The sequence below is a fragment of the Palaemon carinicauda genome, chromosome 7 (assembly GCF_036898095.1).
Source record: "Palaemon carinicauda isolate YSFRI2023 chromosome 7, ASM3689809v2, whole genome shotgun sequence".
NCBI lineage: Eukaryota > Metazoa > Arthropoda > Malacostraca > Decapoda > Palaemonidae > Palaemon > Palaemon carinicauda.
The window spans coordinates 87,563,535-87,576,034 of NC_090731.1; the positions used below are offsets into that span (position 1 = coordinate 87,563,535).

Here is a 12,500-nt window from a genome sequence, read left to right on the forward strand (position 1 = left end):
CCTTATGTAGACTATCATTTATTAAGTTATCTTCGTGCTAAGGAATATTAAATCTGTAACATACATACATACATACATACACACACACACACACACACATATATATATATATATATATATATATATATATATATATATATATATATATATATATATATATATATATATATATATATATGGGAGCTGTTCGAAAGAGTGACAAATCAAAAGAGTGACATAATTTGTCACTCCTAAAATACTGATCAAAAGAGTGACAAATCAAAAGAGTGACAAATCAAAAGTGACAAATCAAAAGTGTGACATACTGAACTTTCAGTTAGAAATTAAACCAAATTACTAGCCCTGATAGATTTTGTGCTAGGCAATATATGGGAAACCTGAAAATTATCAATTTTAGATGTTTAAATAAGAATCAAAAGATTGACAAATACAATTTTATTATTTGTATATCCCATAAAAAGTTAAAATACAGGTAAAATTTTATTAATTGAACATGCCATCAAATCATTAAAGATGAAGTTTCACTTTAATTTTCATCACTAGTAACATCGTCATCACTAATATTAGTCTCATCGGCATTAGTTACACCCAAATGTAAATTGTATGCAATCCCCTAAAGGTAATCATTGAGAGAGCCTGTTCCATATCTAGCTATAACAGTAGCAAGTCAGTGTTCCCTTTGGATTTGTTCTTTTTTTTTCTTTTTTTGCTGTTTATTCCCAGCAATTATCCGCTCCACTTCTATTTCTGATCGATGTTGTTCTTTTAGAAATTCCTTAATTATTAAAAAGATTCCCCAAACCTTCTGTGCCAGGCTTCCAAATTATTATTTGTTCTTGGCAGATTGTATTACTGGAGATAATGAATATATACTCCATACAGTTGGAGATCTTGGTGGATGACGCTGTGCGAGTCTTCCTGGTCGTCCTCTTCTTCTTGCAGCAATTGTTCTTCACAACACAAACGTATCTTCAAAATATTTGTACACTATTTCAGCCTCAGATGGAGCGCAGCTTGATAAATATGAAAAGGCATTGCAAATGTCCGCTGGCGGTAAAAAGGCGAGGGCAGATAACTTTCGTATACTTAAAGCTACATCTTCATTATTTTTGTAGATATTTACAATACCATTCTTTTGGATACTTCGATATATGTTTTGGCAAAGATGAAAAAAACACCCTGTTACTTTAGCGTCTGGAAATGTATGTTGAAGAGCATTTATGCTTGCAAGTTCAAAATCAACTATTATAAATTTAGGCTTCAACTCAATTTCTTATATTTCTGAAACAGAAAATAATTCAAGCATGGATGTATATACCTCCTGTGATTTTCCCGGCAGTAGGGTATAAACAGCTGGAAACGTTTGCCCATGAAACATATAGTGAATCGTATATATTTGATGGAAAAGCTTAGGGCAAGTTTTGAAAGTTCCATCAATAAACCAAACCTGGGAGCTTGCTAATTTCCTTAGATCGTCGTCTCTTCCCAAACCAATAATTCTCATGTCTTCTTGTTGCATCTCGTTTTCACTAGCCGGATCTTCATATTTTGTATCAAATAATAAAAGTTCTTTTCTCCATTCCTGGTAGTCTTTAAACTATGTGGGATCACTAAATCTGCATTACATTCTGGTTCTGATGGAAGTTCTCTTTTACGGATACGACGAACAACTTGTTTTAAGGCATTTGTTGAAGGCATTTCTATTGAGTCGCTAATGTTTACGGTGTGTCTGACATCTTGGACAATTGCGACAGGTAATGCATTTGACAATGTAGATCGTGCTCTCAAATCTGTTAATGCCTCTATAACTTCTTTTCTTCCTTCTATCGGCGGGTGATTATGTGCTTTTCCTTCTGATACTGAGCCACCAATGACATTGAAAAAGGAAACTCCTCGAAGAGTAGCAGAACCATTACAGTTTTTATCTTCACATCGGAAATAATGTTTACGGTTTCTGGATCGCTGATGTCGGTATATATATCCATTGAAAGTAAGATTCTCCTTGTCCTTCTGAGATTTTACAAAGACGTATTCATCCATGATGGGATATATCAACGACTGTTCAAGAAATGCGAATTTCTAAAAAAGAAATTGTTCAAACAAATTTTATTGTAGTTGTAATAAGAGAAACCATTATTTTAAGTAATAAGACAATTTCTGTATGGTTAAAAGTTTAGAAAAACGATAAATAAGCAGTTTGCGGTCATTTGGGCCTTTCAAACGATGAAGCCAGTGTTTTAAATTTCAGTGATGTTGTCACTCTTTTGTTTTGTTACTCTTGTAAATTTCCGTATTTTTGTCACTTTTGTCTTGTCACTCTTTTGAATTTCTGTAATTTTTGTCACTCTTTCGTCTTGTCACTCTTTTGATTTGTCACTCTTTTGATAATAACCCATATATATATATATATATATATATATATATATATATATATATATATATATATATATATATATATATATATATATATATATATATATATATATACATATATATATATATATATATATATATATATATATATATATATATACACACATAAATATATATATATACATATATATATAATATAATATAATATATATATATATATATATATATATATATATATATATATATATATATATATATATATATATATATATATATATACACACACACAGACATATATATATATATATATATATATATAATGTGTGTATATATTTATATATATATACATATATATATGTGTGTGTGTGTGTGTGTGTGTGTGTGTGTATATATATGTAAGGATGTTACTAAGAAAGATTGGTGACGAATGACAAGAAGTGGGTCAAGATGTCAGATTGGTAGGTCAAGAGAGGATGGATTTTAAGCAAGTCTCTCTCTCTCTCTCTCTCTCTCTCTCTCTCTCTCTCTCTCTCTCTCTCTCAAAGGAAGCATGCTGTTGAAATACTATTTGAAAATATTATTTTGTTAACCTCTGAAGCCATTAATGGATTTCGTATGGTTAAACAAAATACTATATGCAAATAAATCTGATTTCCTTAAGCATTTCAAAACATTTTATCAAACTTGCTGAAAAAATTATAAGTTTTGTGTGTGTGAGAGAGAGAGAGAGAGAGAGAGAGAGAGAGAGAGAGAGAGAGAGAGAGAGAGAGAGAGAGAGACCGCAATCGGTAATCACAAAGGTATATTTTAATAACCAACATAAATTGTAATAATAATCACTAATTATCTGAAGATAAGTAATGAATTAATACCTGTACTTCATTTAATTCCTAGTGATGATGTAGGTGAATCGTATTCTTTCTTCATAATTCACGAGCATTATGTCCGATCAAAATATTAAAATCTCATACCAATTGAATTACTTGAAAATGGGATTTTGGAGACTTCTAATATTGCCACAGTAACCGGCAGTACATTACCTATGGATTGCTGTTCCATATTTATCAAAACATTTTCGTATTTCTTCAACATAAAAAGACTCAAAATCCCGATAAACGGAATTCAGCCTGTTCATTAAACCTAACTTTTTCTATAGGCGGATCTGGAGTTACTAACAAGTGAAGCTCATCACATGTAGCCTACATCAAAGAAAATTAAAATAAATCTACTTTTTCAATTAGATTAATTCATAATACAATGACAAAAGAAAGGTCTGAATTTTCAGGATATGTGAGGTATGAATAAAATATCTAGCATCTAATGAAAAAAATAATATTCTACTGTGAAACTCTTCAATAGTTTTGGACTTGTCCAGTTAAGTTTTCTCGGAGAAAATATCTCATTACTCTGTCTTTCTTCGAGGGCTGTTTTCCAGGTCATATCACACGACGAAATCCTCCGCACTACAGGACCTACAAGATCTGTTTGTCGTATACATTCGTGTGTATTTATAGTGTCACACAGCGTATTCCGTGTTTACTGCCAAACTCACTTTATCGAAGCACTTAGAAAACACGAGTCTTCAGTTTCTTCTTGACGTCTAATGTATAGTCTTGGGGCCGCATATTTGAAAGCTCTAGAACCTACATTAGACATACATCTTGGCTCCAATAATTTTATACAATCGTTAACTATTCTCGTGTCTACGCGATTTGTTGCATTTGTCTTTAGATATCTTAGACGTCAAGTGTTGGTAACTCGAGTTATTACATATATCTTAAACTCTATTTCAGCCTCAATAGGCAGCCAGTGGAATTCAATTAGCTTAGGAATAATCCTTTCCCGGTATGGGACACATCTTATGTATTGGTCTTCTGTTTATTATGTTTTGTAATTTCTTATGTTGCAATTCGGGTAGACTGTATTGGATGGGTTTACAGTAGTCAGTCCTGATACTAATACTGCCAATCACAGTTTTCTTTAAAGAATACTTATCCAGATACGTTTTTTTTTTTTTTTTTACAAAAGCAATGTTTCAAAGGTGTTACCCAGCGTTTCTTACTACATTATTTATTTGAGCACCGAGAGACAATTACAGTCCAAATGACAAACTAGGTCACGAACACTACTAGATATCGGGACTAGATTGTTACAAATTATTATTTATTTGACTGTCACCCAAGTTGAGGTTGCTTCTCTTTCCTATCAATATAAACTCGGTTTTATTTTTATTTAATTTTAGTTGTTTAACTGTCATCCGTTCTCCGACAATGATAAGAACCTGGTTTAAAGTTTCAGCGGTATCATTAATCACATGTATGGGGAAGTAAAATTGTGTATCATCCGCAAATACTTCTAACTTCACTTCATGTCTCTGTAATACTTTTGATAGACCTACAATATAAATACAAAATAAGATTGGGCCTAGAATAATTTCTTCGCGTATACCTCTTTTTATTGGGTATGTTCAACTATCTTACACGACGTAGGCTATGCAAGATCTATTTAAAAAGTTTACCCCCAAAATAGCAAAACAGTAACAGCAAATAAAAATGATAGCCAGCATTAAAAAAATATAAACATATTTAAGATTTAACACAAGTATTAACAGTATTATACAAGATCCACAGATTACCCACAGCACACCAAACTAAATAATATTATACATATGTGTTTACGTAGAAGTCTTGAGTTGACTTCATAAACTTCTATGCAGCGAGGGACAGATGCCGTTGCTTAGTTTTAGATATAAAAGTTGAAATGCAAGAACACGGCTCTTGATGAATATCCAAACTTATTGTCTTCTTCAAGATCTATCGTTGCATGTAGTCATTGTATTTCAGAGCCACGGCGGATGTAGTTGAAGTCTCCAAACACCAGCGGTGTACAAGTTTACAGTAGTCTGCCTCTGTCTCACTCGTCACCTGTCCTTTTATATCGGGAATAGTTTGATCTAGAGAATTCCGGAGAGTTCAAAACTAACATTACGCAACAGGCTGCACTAGTGACTCACTCTCGAATCATCATATAACTAACGCCCGTAAGACGGCTGGCGCCGAAGTAGTATCGAGAACTCTCGTTCAAGAACACAACTATACTTTGGTTACAATTTTTTACATCATGTATTAAAAATGAACCCTTTTCACATGTTCTATAATACAATAAACATTAATGTATCGTACATATAACAGTGGTTAATATGATAAATGAGAGTTTCCAATTCGTAAACAGTAGTTTCTCTAAACAGAGTTATCTTTTAGATACTCAAAAACTTTATCAATACCGATGGACCGTAAATTATTAAGTAGCAGTTCATGCACAACTGTATCAAAAGTAGCACTAAGAACGAGTAATTTCAAGATACCACATTCGTTCTCGCCCATCATTTCCAGCAGATCGTTTTCAACAAAGCATATAGCTGTCTCTGTAGAATATAATTGCTGACTGGTTTTCTAACACGCTACTTCTTTTTTCTTCTCCATTGCATATCTGGGAAACATGTGGCGTAGTTAGAGTAGCTTTCTCAAGGATTCAAATTATGAGCTTACATGGTACACAAATCTCACACGTAAATTTTTTATGGAAGGCGCTAAATCATACTGCAACCATCCGAGGCTAAAATATTACATAATAAAAGGTGTTGAATGCTTCCGAGTCCATGGGGCAATTATAAGAAAAACATGATTATTAGAAATTCGCTGACTTTGCATTACTTTTCTTAGCAAACGAATGAACGTAAAACTTAAAAAAAGGCATATTCTTGTGATATCCAAAATGCCGTTAATACTGCTTCTGGATACAGTACTGATTAGAGTGATATTGGGCTTGGTGGCATTTTAAGGCTATTTTTCAAAGCGAAGATTTAAGTTTATTTTTAAGTTAAAAATTCTAACACCGCCTTTGATTTTATTTGGTTATACATTGTCTTTTTACACAATTTGTTTCGAATCATTCAATTCTATTGTTCTATCCATTTTATATTTTTTAAAGTTACTGCCCTACATGATTGTTTCTTATAAGTGGTTGAACTTGTCAAAAAACAAAAACAACAACAACAACAACACTAATAACAATTATCAAAGCCGTCACCGATTACCAATATCAGCAGGATTCGGAGTTAAAGGAGAAAATTGAAACAGTGACCGCATTTCTACTCATTTATCAGCATATGTGTCAATCTGAATTGGGATACCTTAACGCGATGAAAGGGTTTGTGTATCGGCATGATCAACCAAGCTGTACTAGACACGGCCACCTATACTAGGTTGGAGTCCTGTGATCGATCTGACGAAAATATCCCACCATCACCAATCCACACTGGCTAGCGTGGTGATGAAAATGGCAAAACCCCAAACATGAATTGACATGTATGAGGCCTATGTCCTGCAGTACACTAGAAATGACTTCATTTGTTGTTGATGTTGTTTCTATCACAGCTATTATCTAATTAAGAGTCACCGTTGCATATAAATCACACATTCAAAAGCTGAAAGGGCAAGAAATTAAAACTGGAAAGAAAATAAAAAAAAAACAATGCAAAAACATATTATACTTATTTCATTGGCATTGTACTGCATGTGTTTTATACACGCTCGTACACTGTACCGGTTTTTATTATTTATTAATACTCTCTCTTCCTTGCAATGTTAATAGACCAACTTATGTTATTACGCTAGTTCATGTTGTGTTGTGTTTGAATTTTTGTGACATTCTTGCTGTCTATAAACTCGCTGATTGTTTACGAAAGTTTAGTTGCATTCACGTCGCCTCTCAGTTACAACCTAACTGCTCGCTCGCACATTGGTGACCCTGGAGTGACCGCTCCCTCCCGTCTGACCCTTCACTGCTATGCCCTACTGTTTGAAGATGTCGTCCACTGAACCTGCCTCTTCGGCACACGTTGCCTCAGTGAAACTGCGGCCCTTCGCAAGCGGAGAAGGGTTCGCTTCGTTCCAGTTTCGCATCAGGGGTGTGACTCAGTCAAGCACCAAAGCAGACTATGTTCTCCCGGCGATAACCGAAGACACTTCCGGAAATCTCCCACTGGCTTTGAGAGCAGGGGAAAACCCCAATAGCGCACGACGCCATCAAAGCATACCTCCTTGAGCAGTACTCGCCAGCGCCAGCCGTCCGTGTAGCCAAACTTTTCAAGTTCTCTCAACAACCGTTGGTGGATCAAAAGGGGTCGCACGCCCTCAGGGAAATGACCAATACCCCTGGCCTGCAACCTGCTGCAGACGGTTTTATTTGTGCCCTTTGGGTACGTTTACCAGAACCCGTACGCGCTGCCATACACAATGTCGATATTTTGCCCATGAAGGACCTGATGACCAAAGTCGATGCCCTTATGGACAGCCCTTTCACCACCTTCAATACATCCATCAATGCCTCCACTCCTGATGAAGAGGACAACTATTCAACAATGACCGAAGCTGACATGATTGTGGTAGGACACAGATGGCCACAATGTGACGTGCAGCAGTGACAATACCGCTCACCACCCATCACTCGCTCATGCCCCAACCAACAACCTGTACAGCCACTTAGTGACGCCCATCGGCCGCAGTTATGCTACTGCCACTCTAGATTCGTGGCTACTGTGGAAAAATGTTAGAACGGTTATCACTGGCCAAAAATCGTGTAAGTAAGCTATCGCTTGTGGTGGGGACCTCCCCGGTCACTAATCTCTTTTTTTTTTTTTTAAATGATGCAAGTACGGGCGTACAATTTTTGGTACAAACAGTGCTTGCCGTTCTCTTCTGCTTAAGCTACTCTCCAGGACACGACAATGTCTATCTAAATCTATCAATGTCTGCCTGGTAGCTACCAACGGATCTGAAATACCCATCTACGGTTACGAAAACCTCAAAGTATTGTTTGGAAGGGTCAAACATCACTGGAAATTTCTCGTTGCTTACGTCCCATTGCCAACATGGATTTCCTCTCACATTACCACCTCCTGGTTGATGTCTCTTACCGACGGCTAGTCAACACAGACTCTTACTCGTCCACACCTCTTCAACCAGTCCCCTCCAACCTCACTTTCCACATTAGCGCACCCATAGATTTCTACACCCATCTCCTCACGTCGTACCCTGAAGTCTTCTGTCCAGAACTTCATCAAACACCCACAGTTCCCCAAAAAACATGGTATTTATCACCATATTGAGATGACGGAGCCCCCAGTGTTGGCCAGATTCAGGTGTCTGGCAGTGGATCGTTTGGCAGCTCCCAAACAAATGTTCGCCGAAATGGAAGAAAAGGTCCTTAGCCAAAGAGCCTCCAGCCCTAGGTTGTCACCCTTACACAGTGTCCTGAAGAAAGATGGCTCCCTGCATTCATGTAGGGATTGCAGGCATTTGAACATGCAGACAGAACCGGATTACTACCCCCTTTCAAACATCGCCGACGTGACCTCCTACTTGTACAAAGTAAAGGTTTTTTTCCACGCTCGGTCTCCTGAAGGGGTATTTTCAGGTACCCATGAACACATAAGACATCTCTAAGACTACCATCAACAGCCTATTCAGTACATATACCTTCAAATACTCCTGTTTTGGCTTTTGTAATGGTGGTCCCATTTTACAACGCCTCATGGATGGCATCTTAGGGGACCTACCTTTATGTGTATGTTCTGTGGACGACATACAAGCGATTCTTCCTCCAAAGAGGAACACCTTCGTCACCTATGCATTATGCTCGATCGCCTACAACAGAAAGGACTTGTAGTCTGGTACAACAGTGTACCATTGGCGCCAACGAAGTATCATTCTTAGGGTACTGCATCACTCCACAACCTCGACTGTCAAAGTAGTGCAAGAATTCTTGGGCATGATCAAATATTATCACCGTTTCCTGCCAGCCATTGCCTCCAAATTATTGGAGTCCCCTCCAAGAAGCGACCTTCTGCAACATAAAGAATGCCCTATCAACCACTGCTGCTCTCACTTTTCCTGTGCCACATGCACCACTCTTCTCTCCACTGATGCCAGCGATGTTACTATTGGTGTATTCGAGCAAGTGGTCAATGGCTTGCCCCGCCTGTAGGCCTTCTTTAGTAGAAAACTGTCCAAGATGGAATCCGGCTACTCTACCTTTGGCCGTGAATTTATGGTGGTTCACTTGGCTGTCCGTCACTTTAGTCACTTCTTAGAAGGTACGCCCTTCATCATTTCCTCGGACCACATGCCTCTGGTGCACACCTTCACTTGACAGTCTGACACCTGGTCCACCCATCAATGCAGACATCTCTCTGCCATAGCTGAATGCAATTGCATCCTGCAATACGTCCCTGGGAAGCCCTGTCAAGAAACACATTGGCTGCCATTCACCTGGGATTGGATTACAAAACCTTGCCAGAACCAAACAGATACATCCAGAGTACCAAGCATGTAGGACATCCTGCACATCCCTCCATTGGGAAGATGTCCCTCTCAACGACTTCAACACCAGCCTTCTCTGTGATGTCAGTACTTGTAAACCTAGACTGCGGATACCTGCTCCCATGCGCCGACAGGTGTTTGATTTCATTCATGGCCTCTCACATCCCTAGTACCGATCTACTAAACTGAAGATGAAGTTTATTTAACATGGCATTACTAAGGATGCTAAAGATTGGATCCGTGCCTGTACATCTTGCCAAATTTCAAAAGTACATCGACACAGATTCAGGAGTGGACACCTTTCCTCAACCTCAGCGGCGTTTTGCCCACGTTCACGTCGATGTAGTAGGTCCCCTACCCACATCACAAGGAAATCGTTACCTTTTTATCATCATCGACCTCTCCACTCATTGGCCTGAAGCCATTCCCATGGAAACTGCAATGTCCGCTTAAGGATGGATAGTGAGGTATGGTATCCTTAAGCATATTACTTCTGACAGGGGTACCACTTTCACCTGTCAATTGTGGACATCATTAGCGAATCCTGAGAATCACCCTACATCAGACAATCGCCTACAACCTTGCTGCCAATGGAATGGTTGAACATTTTCATTGCACCCTCAAAGCAGCTTTGATGTGCTGTTGCAACTGGTTTACACAGCTTCCCTGGGTACACCTGGGACTAAGGGCCATTCCTAAAGACACCCTGGATATTTCTGTAGCTAGAATGGTAGGTGGCAACCTGTTGGTCATCCCTGACAATTTTTTTCTGTCTGCAACCTCCTCCAATAATCTCCAGTGCCTACATCATGTTGTGGGAAGACTTACTCCATGCTGTCAGACTTACAAGCTCCCAGCTAAGCAACACATACCAACAGATCAGCATTCGCCAACGCACGTTTTCCTGTGCAAAGACACTAGCAAGCAACTGCTAATGCCGCCTTACACGGGCCCTTTCATCATGATTCGTCATACACCAAAGGGTTTCTGCATCAACATTCTTGGCAATGAAGACTGTGTTTCCATTGATCGCCTAAAAACTCCATATCTCCTGCCAGATGACCTGCCTACAGTACGCCTCTATGCAGCAGGGCAACCTATTTCACATGTATGTCATTTTAAGGGGGGAGCCATGTACTAAACGTGTTTCATACAGGCTTGTACACTGTAACGGTTTTAAATTTTTATCTTATCATTTGCTCTTCCCTGCACTGTTAATAGACCACTGTGTAACATGCTATCTTATGTTCTGTTATGTTTTAATTTTTGTGCCGTTCTTGCTCACAAGTCACTGTATATAAACCCGATGATTGTTTAATAAAGTTTAGTTTCATTCACTTCACCTCTTAGTTACAAACTAACTACTGCCTCACATACCATAAAACATTGCCTTTTTTCAAATGCACTCTTCTCCAATCTGCACTTTGATTTAGGCTCTTTCCACCTCTTCTGATCTGCATTTCCCCTTTCGTTTCATTTATATTTCCAAACTAGAAAAGCACTCTGACAGTGCACACCTCTACCGTGACAGCTTATTTCTCAAAACTAGCTTGCCTTGGGGTTAATGCGGTCAACCTTGACATTTAACCTGGGACTTTCAATATGTAATCAATTTACCGTCTCAACATAACAATTAATCCCTGAAAGTTTCACTACTCTATGAGTAAAATTGTGGTTAAGAAGTCGTTCACCAACAAACAGACAAACGGACAAAGAGGGGCGAAAATATAACGTCATCCCAACTTCGTTTGCAGAAGTAAAAATGTTTTTAATGTGTCTAGATGGGAGATATATAAAGACAAAATGACTTTGACTATGCTAGCTGAAAAGTAAAAGAAAGTTTATAGCTTCTCTATTTCAAAATTCAAACTGTCAAGAACTACACCAAGTTTTACAGAATGGTGTGGGCCTTTGGAGTACTTCCACTTTAGGCCAGGTTGCGTCTCTACTCTTGTGATGAAGTTCCTGAACGGACATTAATAAGTTACCATACATGATGTTTTGGCGGGTAGGATTTTCATTTCACCTCCCCCACTATTCAAAGTCATATGTTAATTCAATTAGTGCAGGCAGTCACATCAGCTTTGTTAAGCAATAACTACTTTGTGCCATCTCTATCAATATTAATTTAAGTCAGCTCGAGTCATTCTGACAATAGTACTTCCTGGCCTATTTAAAATCCCACATGGAATGTTAGCATTTGTGCAAAGGTAACTCACTTAATATCTTCCTTTATTCAGTTTTCTTTCCTTTATCATATAATTATCTCTTTCTCGTTATCATCAATTTATCCTGGTTAACTTATTTTGTTTGAAAAGTTAACTTTTGAGGTAGAATTGACACTTAGGCCTATAATTATAATTGACCTCCGAAAGGGCAAGATGACCTGTGGCCAAGGATAATTAAGTATCCATTTTCTTTCTTTATTCACGTTTGCTTTAAACTAACTCGAGTCTAATATTCTTGTAGTTTTCGTCTCATTACAGATAGTTGGGGAAAATATTAATTTGAGCCTTGAAAGAACTGAAACAAACATGAACATAAAATCAGTTAAAGTTAGAACTGAATGCATTTCAGTTGTACCAGCACACACAGGATTCGGATTAACCAGCTGATAAAAAGCGCAATGTTTCCACATGAATCTTTAAAATGTTACCTTATGTTATCCCAATCGTGTTCGATTTTGGACTGTATCCTACTTCAACGACCCTGGCGGTGACCCAACCAACTAGATGAAGCAACAAA

General features: G+C 37.8%; 1 protein-coding gene across 4 annotated transcripts in view; it reads right to left on the minus strand.

Annotated features, from left to right (window-relative positions):
• Positions 1 to 12,500, minus strand: part of LOC137643958 (neuronal calcium sensor 2) — a 736,704-nt gene that overhangs the window by 2,812 nt on the left and 721,392 nt on the right. The gene's annotated exons all lie outside the window — the stretch shown is intronic.